Source organism: Pan troglodytes, chromosome 9 (assembly GCF_028858775.2).
Source record: "Pan troglodytes isolate AG18354 chromosome 9, NHGRI_mPanTro3-v2.0_pri, whole genome shotgun sequence".
In the NCBI taxonomy this organism is placed as follows: Eukaryota; Metazoa; Chordata; class Mammalia; order Primates; family Hominidae; genus Pan; species Pan troglodytes.
In genome coordinates, this window is record NC_072407.2 from 73,127,131 (window position 1) to 73,150,290 (window position 23,160).

Below are 23,160 nucleotides of genomic sequence, written 5' to 3' on the forward strand. Positions count from 1 at the left end.
ACTCATCTCTAGAAAAATCACAGGCTCCCGCCTCCTGAGCCCACTCCACCCACCTGGCAGCCATGTGGGCACCGAGCCGTGTGGCCCTCTCAACAGGGAAAGGGCGACATGATTCACCCAGCCCCACCTCACTATGCCCTCTGCACCCTGGGAGCCACTGCCCCTCACCATCCAGGTACACTGAGGCTCACCCTGCACTCAGCTCACCCGCCCCATCAGCCCTGGGACCCGGCAGCAGAATTGTGTACCCTGTGCTAGTGTTTTACAACTGGGGGGCCCTGTGAGTGTTCAGGAACCTACCGGGGAGGCCACGGGCAGTTCACTAGGAACCAACACTCTATGTCCAATTAGGAGAAAGCTGATACCCACTGTTGACTCCCAGCGCTCTTCCGGTGTGGGAAGAGCCTGCCGGGTAGTGGGGTGCACTGGAACCGTGTCCTCAGCAGGCACTCCGGCCTCACCCCTCAGCTTTACTGCCCAGAAACCTGACAGCAGCCACTCCTCATCAGATATCAACCTCCACCTGTAGCTGCGATGCCACCCCCATTTCACCCGTTTTTATTCTTCGTCCTCATTCTCCTGGGCCCTGCTGGGTTGGAAAGCAGTGCAGGTATGAGGGTGAAGGGAAGGAGCCCTTCTTAAGTGGAGCCAAAGGTACTCAGAGCTCATGTCACTCATTAATGCAGAAAGAAGCCTAGTGTGGTAGCGAGGCCAGCCTCAGCGTCAACATCTGAAAAACGGAGGGCGGGGGGAGCCCGCAGCTCAGAGCCCTGGCACAGAGCAGACACGGCCCACACTGGTTCTGCCCCAGCTCAGGTCAGATAACGTCTGACTGGCAAGAGCAGGCGAGAGACCGTCCAGGCTCCAAGCTGCTTCCAGGGGTGCATGTGTAGGAAGCCCCCCTCAGTGGACAGTGGGCACCCAGTGAACACACGCTTGGTGGGAGGCCACGGCTCCCGATCGCAGACGCCCACAAGAGCAGTCAGGGGGGCACGAAGGGGGCGATGCTGGCAGAATGTGGTCCCCAAATCAGCCAGGCAGCAGCATTCCCACTCTGGCCACAGCTGGTAGGTAGGAACGCAGGTCTGGTGTTGCCAGGCCTGCAGATATCTTTTAGATATGTCAGATTTGACAAAAAAACGTGAAATTTATAAACATTGAAAATTCACTTTGTTTGTTTTTTTATTGAGACGGAGTCTCACTCTGTCGCCCAGGCCAGAGTGCAGGGGTGCAATTTTGGCTCACTGCAACCTCCGCCTCCCAGGTTCAAGTCATTCTCCTGCCTCAGCCTCCCAATTAGCTGAGATTACAGATACCTGCCACCATGCCTTGCGAATTTTTTGTATTTTTAGTAGAGACGGGTTTTCACCATGATGGCCAGGCTGGTCTCAAACTCCTGACCTCAAGTGATCCACCTGCCTCCACCTCCCAAAGTGTTGGGATTACAGGCGTGAGCCACCGCGCCTGGCCTGAAATTCACTGTTTTTAACGGATTACTTTGCAGGCCACATAGTACACATCTACAGCTGGACCTGAGTCCAGGAACAAAACCAACAGCCCACAGCAGGAAGGGCGGCAAGGAGGGGCTCCTGAGGCCACAGCCCCTGCTGCTGCCGGCGGACACCTTCACCCCCTAGGACTCCTGTGTCCCCTTGGTACCGGCTCCGGGGGTGATGGTCACAAACAGGCACATCTGCTCCCAAACCATGGTGCAGAAGGGCTCCGGTGCTGGGTCCGAAGAGGAACCGGGATTTCGTGCAGAAGCAGGTGAGCAGAGAGGAGGAGAAGGCTGGGTCACACCTCCCGGGCTCTTTCCAGAACTATCCTGGGAGCTCATGGCCAGAGATCTGACTGGGAGGGTCTTGACCTTGGTAAGGGTCTTGAGTAACCTGATTAGCAGCTTCCTGGGAACAGCAGACACCTGATCACTTCCTGGGAAAACATTTAATTATTAACTCCCGGGGAGAGCCACCAGGCAAGGCAGAAGGCGCAAGTCCCACCTGCATTTCAGACAAACAACAAAGACACTTTACTGCATGTCCCAAATAATTGCACGGGACATTCTTATACTAAAAAACTCTCTGCTGTTCATCTGAAATTCAGGCAGAACTGGGTGCACTGCGTTTTATCTGGCAACACCATGGGAGAGCCAGGGGGGCTGGGCTGAGTTCTCTAACCCCGTGAGGACCAGCACACCGGGAGGCTCCGCAGAGAGAATGAAAGCAAAGCCGAAGACGCAATCTGAAATCCTGGCTTCCCCAGGAAAAGCCAGTGCCAGGTCAGAGGAGGGGAAGGTTACTCACCACCCCGGGGGAAACTGTTTTCTGTGTAACTAATCTCTCGGGCAGGTCGGGGGGGAAAGGCCATAAAACCCCAGGTCCATGAACTTCAATGACTCTTAGTGTGTGTTTCTCTCCTTGGCCCTCCTAGGGTAGCTACTAATGAGGAGAAAAGAAAATCATCACAGTCAAAGCAAGTTCAACAAAAACAGCATTTTGCTGCTAACTTGCTCCAAGAAAACCTAAAATCTTCAACTGGCTCATTCGTCCTCCAGTACCTCTGATGAAAAGGTAGACAGACTTTTCCACTAATTATTTCAGCCACTGTGAAAATATGAGAGCTGACCTGGGAGAGAAGATACATAATAAAAACAAACAAAAAACCTCACGGCCAGTGCTGACTTTGTCAAGGTTAGAGTTGCAAAACCTTCGTAAACACCTTTAAAACTGCAAGAGTTCAGCCGGGTGCAGTGGCTCACGCCTGTAATCCCCGCACTTTCAGAGGCCAAGGTGGGTGGATCACCTGAGGTCACTCAGGAGTTTGAGACCAGCCGGTCAACATGGTAAAACCCCATCTCTACTAAAAATACAAAAATTAGCCAGGTGTGGTGGTGGGCGCCTGTAATCCCAGCTACTTGGGAGGCTGAGGCAGGAGAATCGCTTGAACTTGGGAGGCGGAGTTTGTAGTGAGCCGAGATCGTACCACTGCACTCCAGCCTGGGCAACAGAGTGAGACTCTGTCTCAAAAAATAAACAACAACAACAAAAAAAGTGCAAGAGTTTCCTCATCTGAACTCTGATTTAAGATACTTTTTCACCAAAAGAAAAGAAGGTTTTTATTGATATGGAATCTCTGAGAGACACCCTGTATGTGAATCACATGGAAACCGAGATTTTGTGACTACACATTTCATTTATTTTGTGCATTCCTGTGTGTAAAATGCGCTCGGCCTCAAGGCAGTGAGGACCCCGAGGCTCCCCTGGTGCCGTTTACAGACATTTAAACTCGGGGTCAAACGGCTGCAGGACTGACAGCACTCCATTGGAACCTGTGGAACTAGAACAGAATATTCAAGGAATCCAGGTTCCATCGGATGTTAGAAAATTGCCGTTCTAAGAGCTGACATAGACATAGGGCTGAGAGCAAGTGCGAGGGTGTGGGCTTTGGGGAAGGGTGGGCTGCCAGCCAGTCCAGAGTTGGCCAGGTGCGAGGGAAGGGGAGGCCGGCCGGGCAGAAGAGAGAAAGACACGCTGGCTTCCTTCTGTTCATTTAACCCACTGTTCTCCTCCCTGCACCTGCAAAACACATCAGCTGAGAAGGAGCTAGAACACAACACATGGGGGCCCTGGCCAAGGGGGTGGACTGCTCTGGAAGTTTCTGCAAAAGCAGACCTTCTGACACACTGCCCCAAATACTGGAGGGGTGAACTTACCCCACCCACGCTCCCAGAGGGATGGACCTACCCCAGCCCACGCTCCCAGAGGAGGGATGGACCTACCCCCGCCCACACTCCCAGAGGAGGGATGGACCTACCCCCGCCCACGCTCCCAGAAGAGGGATGGACCTACCCCAGCCCACGCTCCCAGAGGAGGGATGGACCTACCCCCGCCCACGCTCCCAGAGGAGGGATGGACCTACCCCCGCCCACACTCCCAGAGGGATGGACCTACCCCCGCCCACGCTCCCAGAGGAGGGATGGACCTACCCCCGCCCACGCTCCCAGAGGGATGGACCTACCCCCCGCCCACGCTCCCAGAGGAGGGGTGGACCTACCCCGCCCACGCTCCCAGAGAGGTGGACCTACCCCAGGCCACGCTCCTGGAGGAGGGGTGGACCTACCCCAGCCCATGCTCCCGGAGGAGGGGTGGACCTACCCCAGCCCAAGCTCCCAGAGGGGTGGACCTACCCCAGCCCACGCTCCCAGAGGGGTGGACCTACCCCAGCCCACGCTCCCAGAGGGGTGGACCTACCCCAGCCCACGCTCCCAGAGAGGTGGACCTACCCCAGCCCACGCTCCCGGAGGAGGGGTGGACCTACCCCAGCCCACGCTCCCAGAGGGGTGGACCTACCCCCGCCCACGCTCCCAGAAGAGGGATGGACCTACCCCCGCCCACGCTCCCAGAGGAGGGGTGGACCTACCCCCGCCCACGCTCCCAGAGGAGGGATGGACCTACCCCCGCCCACGCTCCCAGAGGAGGGATGGACCTACCCCAGCCCACGCTCCCAGAGGAGGGATGGACCTACCCCGCCCACGCTCCCAGAGGAGGGGTGGACCTACCCCAGTGCACGCTCCCAGAGGGATGAACCTACCCTGCCCACACTCCCAGAGGAGGGATGGACCTACCCCCAGCCCACGCTCCCAGAGGAGGGATGGACCTGCCCCTCCCATGCCCCCAGCCACACCCTCAACATGGAGACACCACCAGCCCCCAGTAACTGAAGCAGAACCTGGCGGGGAGGTCTGGGGATCCCACCACACCAATGCCGGGATTCAGTCTAGCACCACCTCTTCCAGCAGTCTTGCCTAGAAGCTGTCCCCCAAACCCGCCCTGCTCCACTACCCCTCAAAGCCCCCCAGAGAGGTGGCCGCTCCCACCCACCCCAAGTAGAGTGACTATGGCCGTGGCCACACAAAACCACGTGGCAACCCCATGTCAGGGCTGTGCCTTCTGCCACGTAGCCCCCAGGCACCAGCATGGCATTAGACACACTGTGAGCTGAACTGTGTCCCCTGCTCAAATCCGTATGTGGAAGTCCGAATCCCCGGGGCCTGGAAAAGTGACAGTATTGGAGACAGGGCCTTTAAAAAGGTACTTAAGGTTCCACAAGGTCTTACAGGTGGGCCCTAATGCAAGGCTGGTGTCCTTTTATCAGAAGAGGGACTCTGGACACACAAGGGGCACCTGGGGGTGCATGCGCACAGAGGGATGATCACAGGAAGACACAGCAAGAAGGCAGCCACGTGCACGCCAGGGAGCGAGACCTCAGGAGGACCCAGCCCTGCCACACCTTGATCTCGGACAAACAGCCTCCAGGACTGTGAGACCATCAATGTCTGTCGTCTAGACTGCCAGTTCTGTGGTGCTCTGTGATGGCAGCCTGAGCTGACTCCTCCAGTCCCCAGGACCCTCCTGATAGGTTTGTGAAACAGATGCATGGAACAAACAGATTTCTGAAAAGAACCTCCATCTATCCAGGTTTCCTGGGATTTCCCTAATCACCATCAAACAAACACTCTGTTACCAGCCCTGCTGGCATCTCTGGATGAACTCAAGAAACGGGATCCTGCCTCTGAGTTTCCGCCCTCCACTGGTGTCACCGTCTCCTGTCCTGAGTTTCTCTCCCCGTTCAGCCAAATCCTTCCCTTTCAGACTCGCTCTACCCCAGGTCAGAACCAACTGCCTACGGTACACAAGCTCCCCTTCCTCTCACCTCAGAGGGCCTGGAGTCCACGCCTAATTCCATATCTAATTCCTTCCTAAGCTGTGCCTCCTGACTCCAGCTCCGAGAACTAATTCCATTACACATACACCCTCCAACCCTCCTCTGGACACATACATTTGTGAAATGTAACTGGATAGAACAAAAACACACAGGTCATTTTGCTGCTGAATTTTTAAGAGGGCTTTATATGGCAGTGTCTCAGAGAAAGGGGTAAACGCAGCATTTCCCAAGTGCACTTGCCCCAGACATTCTTTTCCCCTGGGGCTCATAAACAATCTCCCACAACAGGAAGAGAAGCTATGGTCTGAGTTGCCCATGGTCCCTTCCTTGCTAGACTCAAGATCTTAGAAGCAAAAGCCAATCACATACCTACAACGCATGGCCCACTGAGGCCAGCACCTTGCCAAGTATTATCGCCTGAAAGAGGGATAGCATTAGGAGATATACCTAATGTAAATGACGAGTTAATGGGTGCAGCACACCAACATGACACATGTATACATATGTAACAAACCTGCACGTTGTGCACATGTACCCTAGAACTTAAAGTATAATAAATATATGTATATGCACACACACATATATATAAAGACACTGACAGCAGGAACTCTGCAATGGTTCTCTATCTAAAAGAAATGGGCTCTAGGGATATAACGGCTACTTCACACCTTCCTCTTAATGCCAAAACCAATATCCCCAAATCAGAAAACAAGCTACTAATAAATCAGATGCCTGAATTAAAATGATACGTCACTTAAGAGCACTCCCTTAGATGAATTGCAATGCCTCACTGGTGTGTTCTATTAAGACATTGGGGTGTCCAGGTCTTGAGAAGGACTGGTGAGATGGTACATTCATTAGGTAAGTCTATTTCTCTTCCATGCCTCAGCATTCATGTGGAAGTGTGCCGTTTTCTTGGTGGCACCAGTAACCACACCACTAAAGTGGTCTGCACCGTCTTTCTTTGGCCAGACTCAACACAGCCTCCAACAGTCTCTCAGCTTCTGCTAGAAAAGCCAGAGAGAAGAGTCTGTCTGGCTTTCTAATTGGGCCTCAGTGGGTTTCTGTCCAGGCTGCTGTAAAGAGCACATGATTTATAAAGAAGTCTTCATTTTATGACAGGTTTCCATTTCGGTTTTCTTAGAGCAGAATTCAAGGGGTTCTGGCCAGCTAGCATGAACCCACTCTTAGCCTGTTTGTGATACGCTGGCCTACCCATCTCACAGTTCTGCCGAAACCATTCACCGTGACCAGGAAGGGAGCGACTTGCCCAAGGTAAAAGGCTTCCTGGGAGACAACCTACAGAGAAGGAAACCAATCAAGACAACAGGTCAACAAGCCCCTCCTGGGACACTGCCCCTGTGTGCAGCTCTTAAGTGTGGGTCCAACAAGGCCCTGTGTCCAGCAGGAACAAGAGGCCCAGCCACGGACAGCCTGGGGGGACACAAACCACCCCTAGTCATGACCAAAGTCTTGGAAAACTGGGAATAGAAGAGAATTTCCCAAACTCGAACAGAGCACCTACTCAAATCCTGTAGCAAACATCAAAAATAAGTAAGCAAACAGATAACCGAATGCATTGTTTATGGACTAAAAGCAGGGAAATCATTATTTTCAGATAATATGCTTCTGTGAATAGAAAATCCAAGAAAATCTAGGGACAAATTAAATAATGTGTAACTGTAAAACTAGTTAAAAAAAAGTCCAGCAAAATGCCAGATAAGAATATACAAAAGTTAAGTGAATTGTTACATTAGCAATAAACAATTGAAAAACATTCAAAAAACACTATAATACCACCAACAATAACTAAAGTCAACTAAAAAAAAATCTAACACAATATGTATGAGACCTTTGTGGAGAAAAGTAATACTACATAGCATTATCTTTTTGAAATAAAGAAAGAAATGAAGGTAGACCCAAATAAATGAAGAGCTATACAATGATCATGGACATTAGGCTTTAATATCTTCAAGATGAAAATTCTCCACAAAATATAAACTTGATGTAACTTCTAATAAAACCCTGATAGGACTGTTGGTAGAACTTAACACTCTGATCTTAAAGCTCAAAGAAGACGGAGAGCCACATAAAACCAAGATAACTCTGGAGACTAAGAGGAGACTCATTCTACCAGATGCCGAGGCTTACCAGAAAAAGTTATAATATGAAAACAGTATGGTATTAGACAAAGACAAATAGATGGATTTAAAAAGCACAGAACCTTAGGCTGGGCTTGTAAATATCGGACTCCCATATGTGTCGGGGGAAAGAGAAGAATTAATAAACGTATGAGGCTGACACTAGCAGGTATTCACATGGAAAAGGTGAGAAATAGAGCCCCATACCACTCCAGACACACAAACGCATTCCAGATGCACTGACTACTGTCACGTGAAAAGCAACACAACAAACCTCTAGAAGAAAAAGTAAGAGGCAATGCCTTCACATAAGGTCCCTAAGACGGGATTCTGGCTTCTCAATAAATGCTGCTTTATTGCTGTGTAAGAAGATAGCACAGACTTAGTGGGTTAGAGCAACAGAAATGTGCGGCAATGTACTCTCATCACGCTGAGGTCAGAAGTCCTAAATGAGTTTCATGGGGCTAAAGCCAAGGTGTTGTCAGAGCTGGCTCCTTCTCAAGATTCTGGGGAACAATCCACTTCCTTGCCTTTCTCGCATGTTGGTGGTGACCTGTACTCTGACACTCATGGCCCCTTCCTCCAATTTCAAAGTGGGCCACTCCTATCTCAGCTTCCACCTTCACATCACCATCTCCTCTTCTGCAGCCAAATCTCCCTCTTAAAAATAATGACCCTTGTGATGACATTCAGGGCCCACCTGGATAACCCAATTCCTCCCATCTCAAGATCCTTAACTTTATCACATCTGCAAAGCTCCTTTTGCCGTATGAGGTCACACATTCAGAGGTACCAGAGACTAGAACCTGAATATCTTTGGGGGCCATTAATTAGCCAGCCACAAATATGTTCAATTGTTATTTGCTCAATAAAACAAGGAGAGAAAACAAGTGTTTCTTTCTACAAGGCATCGGGTACAAGGCATGAAGGGACAGACAAATTAGACAATGTAAAAGTTAAGACTTCCATCAGACACAACAGCAAGAAGACACCTCAGGCCGGGCATGGTGGCTCATGCCCGTAATCCCAACACTTTGGGAGGCTGAGGTGGGTGGATCACTTGAAGTCAGGAGTTCGAGACCAGCCTGGCCAACATGGCAAAACCCTGTCTCTACTGAAAATACAAAAAAATTAGCTGGGCATGGTGGTGGCACACCTGTAGTCCTGGCTACTTGGGAGGCTGAGGCAGGAGAATCACATGAACCCAGGAGATGAAAGTTGCAGTGAGCCTAGATCGTGCCACTGCACTCCAGCCTGGGTGGCACGAAAAAAAAAAAAAAAAAAAGACACCTGAAAGGAACCTTTACAACATAGGACAGAGCGCTGTGGAAAATCTGGGAAGAATTCCTACAGGGCAAAAAAGAAACAATTCCAGATGCAAATGGGTACAGTCCATCGCAGGGGACACCTGAAGGGCTAGTTGGCATGGGAGAACACATCCCAAAGGTACCAGGAAAACAAGCAATGCCAAGGCCCACAGCGAAAATGCAGTCCCAGGATGGGGAAGGGAATGCAAAGTGGGACTGCTCCGGAGGCTCCTGGGGACTTTGTCATCCCCCCTTAAAGCAGCCCTCAAATTCTCACTGCTATGAACTGAACTGTCTCCCTCTAAAATTCATATGCTAAGGCCCTAACCCCCAATGTGATGGTATTTGGAGGTAGGACCTTTAAGAGGTAATTCAGGTTATGAGACTACAAGGGTGGGGTCCTGATCCCATAGGACTAGCATCCCTATAAAGAAAGGAAGAAACATCAGAGAGCCAGCATGCGTGTTCACGTGTGGTCACGCATTCCCATCTCCCTGCAACCAACCATGTGTGGACACAGTCAGAAGGTAACCCTCTGCAAGCCAGGAAGCAGTCCCTCAATGGGAGCTGAATCAGCCAGCTCCTTGATCTCAGATGTCCAGCCTCCAGAAAGGTGAGAAAATAAATTTCTGCTAAGTCATCCTATCTATTCTGTTATAGCCTGAGCTGCCCAAGACACCCACCTTCTACAACATCATGTGTAAAACATAACAGAGTTGATGGGGAAAAAGTTGAGGAGGCCACTCCAATGTACGCCATTTTGTCCCCAGAGCCCTGCAGAAACCAGGAAAATCCCTGCTGTGTTATTTCAGCTCCAGCAATGACACCTTAAATGACAGTCCATGTTGGCAGCCTTCATCCCTGGGCTGCTGAGCCTCCTGAGACATGTCTGTCTCCAAAGAAGATGGCTTCCAATAGAAACCAGTTGCTTCAAAACTGAAAACTAAGTTTGCAGACAGCCTTCTTTAAGAAGTTTACTTTTGTTAACCAGAAATAAAATTCTAAGTCCACCACCAATTGAATGGATCCCCCAGCTGCTCTTCGCCAAAGGCATTCCAAAGTAAAACTGAAAAACTAGTTCAAGGTATGATGGGAAGTGGGGATTGAAGATGCCTCATTATATCTGCCTCCCTTTGGAATTCAGGCACAACTGACCAGCATTAACATTAAAATAAGAGATCTCAAGATGGACAAAATGGACTCTTTGTAGCAATAAGATACCAAATTCCAACCTGACTCTAGTATAGCATCACATGATAGACAGCAGGTCCTGAAAGAAAACAACGTATTTTTTTACCAAGATATATTTCTTTGACATATTTTGAAATGGCCCTGAAAAGCTGTCTCTTGTGGGGAAAATTTACACTCTATAGAGAATCCCCTTCCCTTTCCAGGTCTCTTCCTGATCCAGGAGAGATTAACTAAGAGCCTGGCATCTTTTTAGATCTGTTAAGAGACATTTACCCTCTATTCTCCCTGAAGTCTGCTACCTGCAAGCTTCTTCCACATAATAAGAACCTTGGTCTCCACAACCCCTTATCTTAACCCAGACATTCCTTTCTATTGATTCCAGGTCTTTACATAATAACAACTCTTTCAACCAATTGCCAATCAGAAAATCTCTGAATCTACCTATGACCTGGAAACCCTCCCCTGACTCCATTTTGTGTTGTCCCACCTTTTTGGACTGAACCAATGTACACCTTACATGTACTCATTGATGTCTGCCTATAATTTCTACCCCCTAAAATGTATAAAATCAAGCTGCAACCCAACTACCTTGGGCACATGTTCTCAGACCTCTGGGACTATAAAATGGGCCTTAGTCACTCACATTTGGCTCAGAATAAACCTCTTTAAATATTTTACAGAGTTGACTATTTTTCATTGGCATTTTCTTAGACACAGGAGGAAATGTCTTCACAGTCTGTCCACAGGCAGGGCAGCATCCTCAAATCTGGTAGACAGTGTGGAGGCTCCCTAAGCCATTGCAACAGCCTCTCCTTACACTGAATGAGACACCCCTGTAGCATTTTCTGCTTTTTGTTCTGGAGCATCACATGATCTCAATGGACACTTGGTGAATTAACCAATGAACTGGAAACAGCTTAAATGCCACTGTCTTATTCTACTTTTTGTTGCTATAACAAGATACCATAGGCTGGGTTATTTATAAAGAAAAGAAGTATATTTCTTACAGCTCTGGATGCTGAGAAACTCAAGAGCATGGTGCAGCATCTGGTGAAGACCTTCTTGCTGCATCATGATGTGGCAAAGGGCATCACATGGTGAGAGGGTGAGATCATGCATGTCAGCTCTGGTCTCTCTTCCTCTTCTATTGAAGCCATAAGTCCCATCATGGGGACCCCATGCTGACGACCTTATTTAATCCCAATTACCTCCCAAAGGCCCCACCTCCAATCAACAGATGAATTTGGGGATCAAGCTTACAACACATGAAATTTGAGGAACATGTTCAAACCATAGCAGCCACCAACAGGAAACTAAGTAAATGATTGTATAGTAATATCAGGTAAAATTATAGAACAGTGAAGACAAATCAAGTAACATACGTTGGCATGTGACAGTGAAATGGGGAAATGTCAATTGCAAAAGAATAGATACATTTATCTAAACACTTTCATACACGAATTAAAAATATAGATGGCAATGGCTATCTTCACCTATCTATAGCCCAACTTCAAAACAGTGATTACTGCTTCAAAACAGGGAAAACTGATGAGAACAAGTGGCAGTTATCTCAAAATAAATAAATATATAGTCTGGGCGTGGTGGCTCACGCCTGTAATCCCAGCACTTTGGGAGGTCAAGACGGGCAGATCACAAGGTCAGGAGATCAAGACCATCCTGACTAACATGGTGAAACCCCGTCTCTACTAAAAATACAAAAAAATTAGCCAGGTGTGGTGGCGGACGCCTGTAGTCCCAGCCACTCGGGAGGCTGAGGCAGGAGAATGGCGTGAACCTGGGAGGTGGAGCTTGCAGTGAGCCGAGATTGCGCCACTGCACTCCAGCCTGGGCAACAGAGTGAGACTCTGTCTCAAAAAAAAAAAAAAAAAAAATATATATATATATATATATATATATACAGAATAGAAACAAATATGCAAATAGGGCAAAATCTTAAAATGTTTAATACTGATGGTGGGTATAGAGTCATTATTGTGTTTGTCCACTTTTCTGTGTTTATAATGTTTTTCACTAAAAATAAAAACTTTAGAAATTAGATGACCGTGGCACAGGGTCTGCCTGTAATTGTCTTTCCAGTGCAAGCCCTTGATAAATCAAATCTATTCATTTTGGAAGCTGGACAGATGTGCTTGTGGGGGGATCTCAGTGGGTGAGAACACGGCAGGCCGTGCTGCTGCAGGGAGGCAGAGCTGATGCTTCTTGAGGGCTTCCTGCACATCAGCCTACCAGCTAGGCCTGCATTTTAGTATCTCTTGTCAGTCCCAGGAGAATGTGATAGGAGGGCGTTGTGACTTCCCTTATCTGATAGATAAGGAGCCTTAGAAGATAAGCTCCTGGTGCATCACAGCCAGAAAGAGAGGCAGCTCACCCTCAATCCAAATTCAAGATTCTCCAGACGATTTTCAAAAGATAGTTTGCTTGTGCAAAAAGGAGCTCAGTGGAAACTGCCCCAAAAGATTGCAGTGTGAGCTCTTAGAGGAGTGAAATTCGGATCAATTCACTCCCCATCCTTTCACGCAAATCACACACCCTCTTCAACAGGGAGGCTGGAGGAGGACAGAAGGCAGAATGCAAAATATCTATACATGCATGCTTTTTATTGTGCACTTCTAAATTAATAGGCTTTATTTTTCTAGAGCAGGTTTAGGTGTATAGGAAACTCAGCTGATAGTACAGGGAGTTCCCACTGATCTAGTTCCTAGTTTGTAGTCTGTCTGCTCTAACAAACCTGTTGCACTTAGGATCTAAAAGGAAATGTAAAATCAAAATACAACCCTCCCAGATGCCAGTGGTCTCCAAATTTTCAGGTACCCTGTGTTTGTTCCTCAGCCTCCCCGCAGTTGACTTGGGTCCATCTGGAGAGTTCTGGCTCCTGGGCTGTGAATGCAAGGGAGGGGTGTGGCAGTCAAGACTAGCCACTAAAATCATCCCCAGGTACAAGCCAAGTTCTTAAAATCCCAGTACCTGGCAGTGGAGGGCTGGGGGATTAACTGGCCTTTGAAGATTAAATATCACAGCACACTGCATCTCAGCAGTGTCTGTCTAGGCAGAGAGGCTTTGGCATTAAACAGACCCAGCAACCTAGGCCACTGCAGAGAAGACAGAAGCATGACCGGGTTCTATTCCAGCTCCAGACCCAACACCAGAGCAGCCACAGAATAACCCAGCAGGCCCCAGTGTCCCCAGTGAGGGGCTGACCGCAGGGTGACCCACCTAAGACACCTCCAATTCACAATGGGGCCTCATGACAGCTGCCGCACCTTCTAAACTATGGGTTACCAGAAACTAAGTTAAATTACTGTGTCTAGGAACTGGGAACATCACACAACAAAATCACACAGCTCTGAGACCTCTATGGAGCGATGAAATGTCACTGGTAAACAGAGATGTGCCTGTTACTAAACATATTTAGTGTATAGATGTTCTTGTACACTAAACAGATTTCAAATCAAGGGTAAGAACTCTCGACAGCTTTCTGTGCCGTACCCAATTCCATCAAACGCCGGCCTCAGGCATCTATCTGTTGGGGGCCTAGGAGAGACGCCAAGTCCTTGAGTCTGAAGGGCACTTTCCAGTCACCTGCTTGGGGACGGCCATGACTCCACCATGAGTGGGGCTGTGGCTACTCCATCCTGCCATCATCTGTAATGACAGTATTTAAGCTGGAGGTGGGTTCCTTTAATTCCTATTATTCCAATGTTTGTGGGAACCCAGCTGTCCTTTGCAATCCTTAACTTTAATTTTCTTGTCTTCATTTTTTTTTTTTTTTGAGATGGAGTCTCACTGTGTTGCCCAGGCTGGAGTGCAGTGGCACGATCTCGGTTCATTGCAACCTCCACCTCCCGGGTTCAAGTGATTCTCTTGTCTCAGCCTCCCAAGAAGCTGGGATTACAGGCATGTGCCACCACACCCAGCTAATTTTGTATTTTTAGTAGAGACGGGGGTCTCACCATGTTGGTCAGGCTGGTCTTGAACTCCTGATCTCAAGCCATCCACCCGCTTTGGCCTCCCAAAGTGCTGAGATTACAGGCATGAGCCACCACTCCCAGCCTTGTCTTGTTTTCTTAAGAGGAAATATTTTTCCCATCTGGGGCATTTTAAACTATCGCGCTAACCTCATGGCGAGAGAATCTCTTGCAGACCTCCCTGGGAGCTGCCCCCAGGTGTGTGTGCGTGTCCTCAGTGTATCCTGCTCCTAGGACGCTATGCTGTGCAGCAGCCCCACAGCCTCAAGGCCCCAACAGCATGAAGAATGAAGCCCAAACACCAAGCGGGAAGGCTGTTGTCGCTTCTCTCTGCGAAGCCTGGTCAAACCCTACAGCGAGATCATTCATCCCAGAAATCTTCCTCCTGGGAACTTCTCAGCCCTTGAGATTTGGATGCCAGGGGTTGCCGGGGGACCTGGTAATCATTCACCTTGAAATACCCCCAAGTGAAACAGGGGCTCAGCCAAGGTTGAGAACTGGCGACATCTTTTACGTGGTGTAGTCATGTAACCTTTTCTCAGGAGCAGAGACACGTCTCATCCTCGGGCCTCCCTCCTGGAACGCTTCCCGGCTGATCTCACAGTCCAGCCCCACCAACTCCTCAGGACCCAGTGCAGACCACGTCCAGGGAGCACCCTCCATGAGCACTCTGTCAGGAAGCCATCTCCTCCATCCTCTGCTGAGCGTGAGTGGAGGACAACTCTCCAACCTCCCGCATGCTGCACAGACAGACGAATGTGAGTGTCCACACGCCCCCCAGCCTGGACCGACACCGACAAGCACACACTACTGCTCGCCTGGTGTCAGCCCTTCCCTTGAAGGAGGCTCCTGGCAAAAAGGCAGGGATGACAGGACAGACTGGGGGTTCCACAGATCAAAACTACACAGGCCAAGCACCAAAGCAGGTGCCGTCCAGGTACTGGGTCACCTCGCTTCACCCTCTCACGGATGTCCTGGAACAAAAGGTCTGCAACAGATAGTCTGTGGGCTGTGCCACAAAGACGCCAGAGATGGGCAGACAGGACCTCTGAGTGGGAAGAGAATTTGAGCACTGGAAGGATCTAGGTAAGGACAAGCCAAGAAATTAACCGGACAGCTACTTCTTTCCAGACAGCAAGAATGCAGTGAATTCTCATACAGCAATGCAGCACACCCCGGTATTACAAGACATGACTTTTCTTGGTTTACCTTCCAATCCACACGTCTTTTTTTTTTTTTTTTTTTTTTTTTTGAGATGGAGTTTCGCTCTTGTTGCCCAGGCTGCAGTGCAGTGGCATGATCTCGGCTCATTGCAACCTCCACCTCCCAGGTTCAAGCGATTCTCCTGCCTCAGCCTCCCGAGTAGCTGGGATTACAGGCACCTGCCACCACACCCGGCTAATTTTTGTATTTTTTAGTAGAGACAGGATTTCACCATGTTGGCCAGGCTGGTTATGAACTCCTGACCTCAAGTGATCTGCCCTCCTCAGTCTCCCAAAGTGCTGGGATTACAGGCGTGAGCCACCACACCGGGCCCACGCTTCTAAAAGTAATCAATATTCACAACAGTGGCAGGTAGCATCTAGGGACCATTTGACAACACTGATAAAAGGTCAACTGAGGCAGAATAAGATGCATAAAGAGTTAGTTTGAGCAAACAGTGATTTATGAAATCAGGAAGCACCAAACTGAAGGTATTCGGTTGGTGCAAAAGTAATTGTGGGTTTTGCCATTTCTTTAAATGGCAAAAACTGCAATTACTTTTGCAGCAAACTAACAGTTTTGGGCTCCACCACAGGGATGGAAGGGGAAAGCATTATGGGGTGAACACAGACGCAAGGCAAAGGAGACACTTGGTTGGTTACAATGATGTGGACGCTGTACTGGCTTATCCCATTGGAAAGTCCCTAGTTGAAGTTAATTGACAGCTTCTGATTGACTAAGCTCGTGTTTCATTTTTCTTTAATATAGACATTTATCAGAAATAGCTCAAGTTAGATTTCACTCAGGTGTTGCACATCCAGCAAGGCTGAGGTCACTTATGAAGTCTGACTGGCTTTGCTTAGGATTCTTTAGGCCTGTTTTCCTTTTTAATTTAACAATATAAAACAATTCATGTGACTCCAAAATATGTATGTACATAAGTCTACACAGAATGTGTATAAAACCAAGCTGGGTGCGGTGGCTCACGCCTATAATCCTAGCCACTTTGGGAGGCCGAGGCGGGTGAATCACCTGAGGTCAGGAGTTCAAGATCAGCCTGGCCAACATGGTGAAACCCCATGTCTACTAAAAATATAAAAATTAGCCAGGTGTGGGGGAAGGTGCCTATAATCCCAGCTACTCGGGAGGCTAAGGCAGGAGAACCACTTGAACCCAGGGTGCAGAGGTTGCAGTGAGCTGAGATCGTACCAATGCAGCAGCTCCACCCTGGGTGAAAGAGTAAGACTCCATCTCAAAAAAAAAAAAAAAAAAAAAGAGAATGTGTGTAAAACTAGATACTGATTTTTGCATATCTCAGCGGTAGAACTGTGATTTGTTTTATATTCATAACAATATTTAGTGAGAGTAAATTTTCAGAAAACTAAATTAAAATGTTTCCATTTTATAGAAATCATTTAGATTAAAATTTTGAGGCCAGGAGTTCAAGGCTGCAGTGCTCTGTGACCTCACCTGTGAATATCCTTTCCAGCCTGGACATAATAGCAAGACCTCATCTTTTTTTAAAAAAGATATAATACTCATTAATTTTAACTTGTATTTTGCCTTTGAGCAGTTAATTTGGAATATTTTAGCAGATATCATTTTTGGAATCATGAAAAATGTTTAATGCTAAATTTATTTCAATTAATACTTTTATCAAAATACATCCAAATTTTTTTTCTGTATTAGTCCATTTTCATAGACATCCAAATTTTGTATACATTGAATATATTAAATTTCTAATCATTTAGAATATTACTCTCAATGGAACACAGATTGTGCAAAATGCTAGACTAGAACAACGTAGTGGTAATTTTGCTGAACAGACTAGCAGGACAAATATATTTTCTGGCATATATAATAATGAATGACATTTATATTTATTACTTATCCAAATGTCACTATGCATCAATGAGATGCCTAAGTGTGTAGCAGAACAATTAAACTCAGCCATGTCTGGTGTATCACCAGCTTTCAATCTCATGAAATAGTCAATTCCCACATGATTTACATTTTGCCATCATGAAGGGATGTCTGTGAAAGCAGAAGAAACTATGATCTAATGTGCTAGCTGGGTGTGTACCTAACTTTCAAATAGGAAACACGTCACGTGGGCTTCCGCTGGTGCTCCTTGCCCAGACCCCAAATAGTAGGGACCGGCTGGCAAGAGGTGGGCACTGAGGGATGTGTTGCCTGTTCCAGACCTCCAAGGTCATGGCAGAGCCCACGCTCAAAGGGGTCTCCAAAGAGGCAAGGAGCTGGGACACTCCCAGGTGCCAGGAGGAAGCAGCTATTTCTCCCAGGACAAGGGTCAGACCTTCATGCATATCAAATCGCGAGAGCTTTAGGAAATGCGATGGTCCTCGTCCTCCCGGGATTCCTGCTGTTGCTGGCAGGGGGTGCATTAGTCAGCTCTGCCGCCATCACAGAATACCACGGCTGCGGCTATGACAGCAGAAAAGTGTGTGTGCTCACATTCTGGGGACTGGGCGTCCAAGATCAAGGTGCGGTACAATCAGGCTCCCAGTGAGAGTTCTTCCTGGCTCGTAGACGGCCAACTTCTAGCTGCTCTCAGCACGGCCTCGTCTTTTTGCACCCGCGGGGAGAGAGTGAGCCTTCTGTTTTCTCTTCTTCTAGGTGCACTGTATTGGTCCGGATTCTCCAAGGAGACAGCATCACCAGGAAATGTATACAGACACATGCAGGTGGGCTTGTCAGGGGGCTGACAGAGTCCCCGCGATGACAGAGGCTGAAAAGACCTGCGACGGGCTGTCTGCAGGCTGGAGTCCCTCGAGGCTGAGAGTGAGACTCAGTCCAGGTCCTAAGCCTCAGAACCGGGGAAGGTGATGGCGTAAGTCACTCTGAAGCCAAAGGCCAGAGTACCCGAGGGGAAGCGGCTGCCTGGGGATCTGGGGATCATTCAGCTTGAAATGCCCCCAAGTGAAACAGGGACTCAGCCAAGGTTGAAAATTGGTGACATCTTTTACATCTTACTGGCCGCTGGTCAAGTCCTGAAGTCCAAAGGCTTTGGAGTTGTCCAAAGACAAGAGAGGACGAGTGTGTCCAGCCCAGCGGCTCCATGCCCTCGCCCCTTCTCTTCATTGTTCTCTCTGGACCCCCAGCATATTGGATGGGCCCACCCATACCCAGGGCAGATCCCTGCCTCCAGTCCCCTCAGACTTATGTGCTAATCCCCTCCGGAAACCCCACACAGACACGCCCACAATAATACTTTACCAGGTTCCCAGGTGTTCCTTAGTCCAGTCGAAAGGACACCAAAGATCACCCCTCAGGGCACTAATCCCATCAGATTAATCAGATTAATCCCTGTGGCCTCGTTTAACCAGGATCACTGCCTTAGAGGCCCCATCCTCAAAGACAGTTGCGATGGGGGTCATGGCTTCCACGGAGGAATCTTGAGGGGACACAGTCTAGTCCACAACGCCTGGGAAGGCCCAGCTCTGGTCCTGAGACCCTGGGCCTGGGAGGCCTCCTTGGGGCAGCAGCAGTGGGGTGATGGGAATGTCCCCTTGGGCAGTCCCCCATGGCTGCCCAAGGGTTGAACAAGGTGGCAGACTTCACCACTCAGCCCCATCCGTGGCACACTGACCATCTAACCAAAAGGAGCAAACAATTGCTAGGATTTCCAACACAGTGATTCCCACCTGGCACAAGGGAAGCCCTCAAAACATGCCACCATCCTGCCAGCTCTCTTCCCTGACCTCACACAAGGAGAAGGAGCGCCCAAGAAAGGCGTCAACCTCAAGAATGCAGGGGCCACGGTGGGCCACATGCTTTCTCTTGTTACTTTATTTACTTAAAAGAAACAGCCGCCGGGCACGGTGGCTCACACCTGTAATCCCAGCACTTGCGAGCGGATCACAAGGTCAGGAGTTCGAGACCAGCTTGGCCAATATGGTGACACCCCATCTCTACTAAAAATATAAAAATTAGCTGGGCATGGTGGCGGGCACCTGTTGTCCCACCTACTCTGGAGGCTGAAGCAGGAGAATCGCTTGAACCCGGGAGGCAGAGGTTGCAGTGAGCTGAGATCGCACCACTGCAGTCCAGCCTGGGTGACAGAGCGAGACTCTGTCTCAAAAAAAAAAAAAAGAAAAGAAAAAAGAAAAGAAAAGAAACACCGTGAGCAGCATCTTCCCGTATTTCCAGTGGCCTCTTGGGAAATGATCCTGAGAGGGGAATAACTCTCAGGGCACATGTACCCCCTAAAGGCACTCCCCCATGAGAGAACAGTCAGACTGCCACCCAGGAAGCCTGCATAGTTAACGCCAGGGCAATGCCTGCCTCCTGCAGGTGCATGGTCTAGCCCAGCACGCCAGGGCAGGCAATGGCAGGTACACACACAGTGACTGAGTCCCGTGTGAGAACGTGATCAAAAATGCACGAGCACAGCAAATTCGTGCTCCTTCAAAGACACTCTCGTGGGCTGCATTTCAAAGTGCTCTGGCCTCCGGGGCCATTGGGCTGCTGGAGGCTGAGAAGTGGGCATCCCAGCCAGCACTCAACTCTGTCACTGTGCCCTGTCATCTCTTAGCAGGGAGAGGCAGAACGCCTTGTTTGATGAAGTGTCTTATAAATCATGCCTTGTTTGATGAAGTGTCTTATAAATCTATTACATTTATTTTTTCAAGCTACTGGTCTTTTGTGACTATAAAATACTGGACTATTGGAGTCAATAACCATAAAAGGAAAATCTGTCTCACCCCTCATGGAGGACAAGATGAAACGGAAGAGGGAAATTGATTCCAGTATAGGTTTCTCCTTCTGGCTGGGATCACTGCTGGAAGGCATCTGCTGTGACCCTGCCTGCTTTTGGAGCAGATGTAAAGGATGAAGCTCCCGGGTGCCTCCAGGCAGGGTGGCTGCTGGCCTGGCCTCAGGATTGGCACCACTGCATGTGGTCCAGGTGTGAGTTCACCCTGCTGGAAATATCCTGACTGTACAGCACACAAAGCTAATACTGTTTTGAACCCTCTTCTTTGATGAACCAGGCGAATGTCCCCCTTGGAAACATTCTTTCACATCCACAAGCTAAGAGGACTTCCACTACAACAATTTTAACTTCTGCCCAAAGAGTCAACTATTCCAAAACATGCTGAAACCTACCCAAGTGCACTGGCGTGAAGAGTGTCCTCTCAAAATTCGTCTTCACCCAAATCTCAGAATGAGATCTTCTTTGAGAATATTTGCAGATGTAATTAGTCAAGATGAGATCATATAAGGAGCGTGGGCCCTAAATCCAATGCCAGGTGACTTTATAAGGAGGGGAAATGATACAGAGGCAAAGACAGGGAAGTGACCAGGTGAAGACTGAGGCAGAGACTGGAGTGATGTGGCCACAAGCCAAGGAACATCCAAGGCTTCCAGAGGGGAGGAAGGACCCTCCTCTAGAGCCTTTGAAGTGAGCACGGCCCTGCCGATGCCTTGATTTCAGACTTCTGACCTCCAGAACTGTGGGAGTAAGTTTCTGTTGCTGTGAGCCACTAGTTTGCTTCCATCTGTTTCAGCAGCCATGAAAGCCCAATACATCGAGGCTTCACACTTATGGAAGTGGCACCATTAAAAACTGCTGTCGATGTATTTCTCTTTGGATGATATGTACGCTTCAAGTCTCATCCTGATATCTTTGCAGAAGGAGGAAACAATCATGGTAGTCATTGCCATTAACAAAGGTGCTTAGAAGCCACTGATTTAACACAGTATCTGTGACTGGAAACAGTCATTAAGAACACAGGACCAGGCACAGTGGTTCATACCTGTAATCCCAGTACTTCGAGAGGCTGAGGCGGGAGGATCATTTGAGTCTAAGAGTTTGAGACCAGCCAGACAACAGGGTAACATTGTGAGACCTCATTTCTATAAAAAATCAAAAATCAGGCCGGGTGTGGTGGCTCAAGCCTGTAATCCCAGCACTTTGGGAGGCCGAGGCGGGTGGATCACGAGGTCAGGAGTTTGAGACCAGCCTGGCCAATATGGTGAAACCCTGTCTCTACTAAAAATACAAAAATCAGCTGGGTGTGGTGGCGCACGCCTGTTATCCCAGCTACTTGGGAGGCTGAAGCACGAGAATCACCTGAACCCAGGAGGCGGAGGTTGCAGTGAGCCAAGATTGTGCCACTGGACTCCAGCCTGGAGACAGAGTGAGACTCTGTCTCAAAAAAAAAAAAAAAAAAATCAAAAATTAGCTGAGTGTAGTGGTGCATGCCTGTGGTCCCAGCTATTGGGAGGCTGAGGCAGGAGAATTGCTTGAGTCTAGGAAGTCAAGGCTGCAGTGAGCTGTGACTGCACCACTGCTCTCAGCTTGGGCAACAGAGTGTGATCCTGTCTCAAAAGAAAAAAAAGAACACAAGCTTTGGTGCGGGGCACACAGGATTAGATTCCAATGCTGGGGCTCCCTCAGGGAGTAGATTGGACACAGTGAACATACCCAGCTTTGTGTTCATGATTTCTACTGCCTGGAATTCTCTCCTTGTCTCCCCCTCCTCCTCTCCCAGTTTACATGTCATGCTCTCAGATAAGCCTTCCCCGGTTACCTTTCTGCAGCTACAAAACACACACACATGGTCGCATATCTGCATTTACCAGAGCAAGGGATTTTGTTAAATCTGTGCCTTATCTATTTTGTGTGTCGCTCCCAGGAGGGCGAGAGACAAAACCCGTCGTCTTCGCCAGTGCTTCCTCGGCACCTAGTCCGACTCAGCACAAGTACGAAGAATGAATAAATGAGAAGTGGCAGGTTCCTGGATGGGCATGGGAAAAACACAGCTGAGCATGACAGGTCGCCCCAGGAAATGCAAAGCTGATGAAACCTGAGCCACAGAGGTGGTGTCAGTGAGAAACCAAGGCTGCTGCTGGGTGGTCCTGTGGACACCGAAGCAGGAAAGTGAGTCTGTAAAGAGAGCAGAAGGAAGGAAAGAAAAAGAGGGAGGGGAGGGGGAGAAATAGACCAAGCCTGGAGAAAGAGAAGTGGGGACAAAAAAGGCAGAGGGGCAGAAACAGACAGACAGACAGAGAGAGAGAGAGAGAGAGAGAGACAGAGACAGAGACAGAGACAGAGACATCGCTTCCAGCCAAGATGGAGGAAGGGAAACTGGATTTAGCATCCTACCTGAAACCACCCAAAATATATCCAAAATATGTAAAAAGAAAAATAACATATATTTTCAAAGTATAGGACAGGATGCACAGGAGAGAGGAAATAATGAGGTGAGCCCTATGATGACTCCCAGCTTTCTGCCTCCTCAGGGTTTCCAGACCATGCTGCAAGCAAGGACCACCCAGGCAAACTCCCAGAGTGGAGGCGATGGGGCTGAGAACACAGGAAGGCCAAGGTAGCTCCAGTTTGTGGGACAAAACCAGGAGGAGAGAGAATGGAACAGAGCCTAGTAGAGATGTGTTCCCTTATTCAGAATATGATGGATGCAAGCATGTAACAAACCGCCTTAGGCCGGAGAAAGAACCACCCAAAAGGACTGGCAAAAATAATACATACTAATTACATAGGCCAGGAACAGTGTCTGTTCCCATCTCACCATTCATGGGGCAGTGAACATACAGAAGGGTTTTGCCTCACTTAATGGGAAATAA

General features: G+C 48.8%; 1 protein-coding gene and 1 long non-coding RNA gene across 7 annotated transcripts in view; one reads left to right on the forward strand and one right to left on the reverse strand.

The window, feature by feature from the left end:
- The window catches only part of SHANK2 (SH3 and multiple ankyrin repeat domains 2), a 695,443-nt gene that overhangs the window by 596,114 nt on the left and 76,169 nt on the right, over positions 1–23,160 (reverse strand). The gene's annotated exons all lie outside the window — the stretch shown is intronic.
- Positions 1,866–2,667, forward strand: LOC112204761 (uncharacterized). Its single transcript, XR_002938501.2, has 2 exons — positions 1,866–2,278; positions 2,431–2,667. It is a non-coding gene; the product is annotated as an uncharacterized LOC112204761 (long non-coding RNA).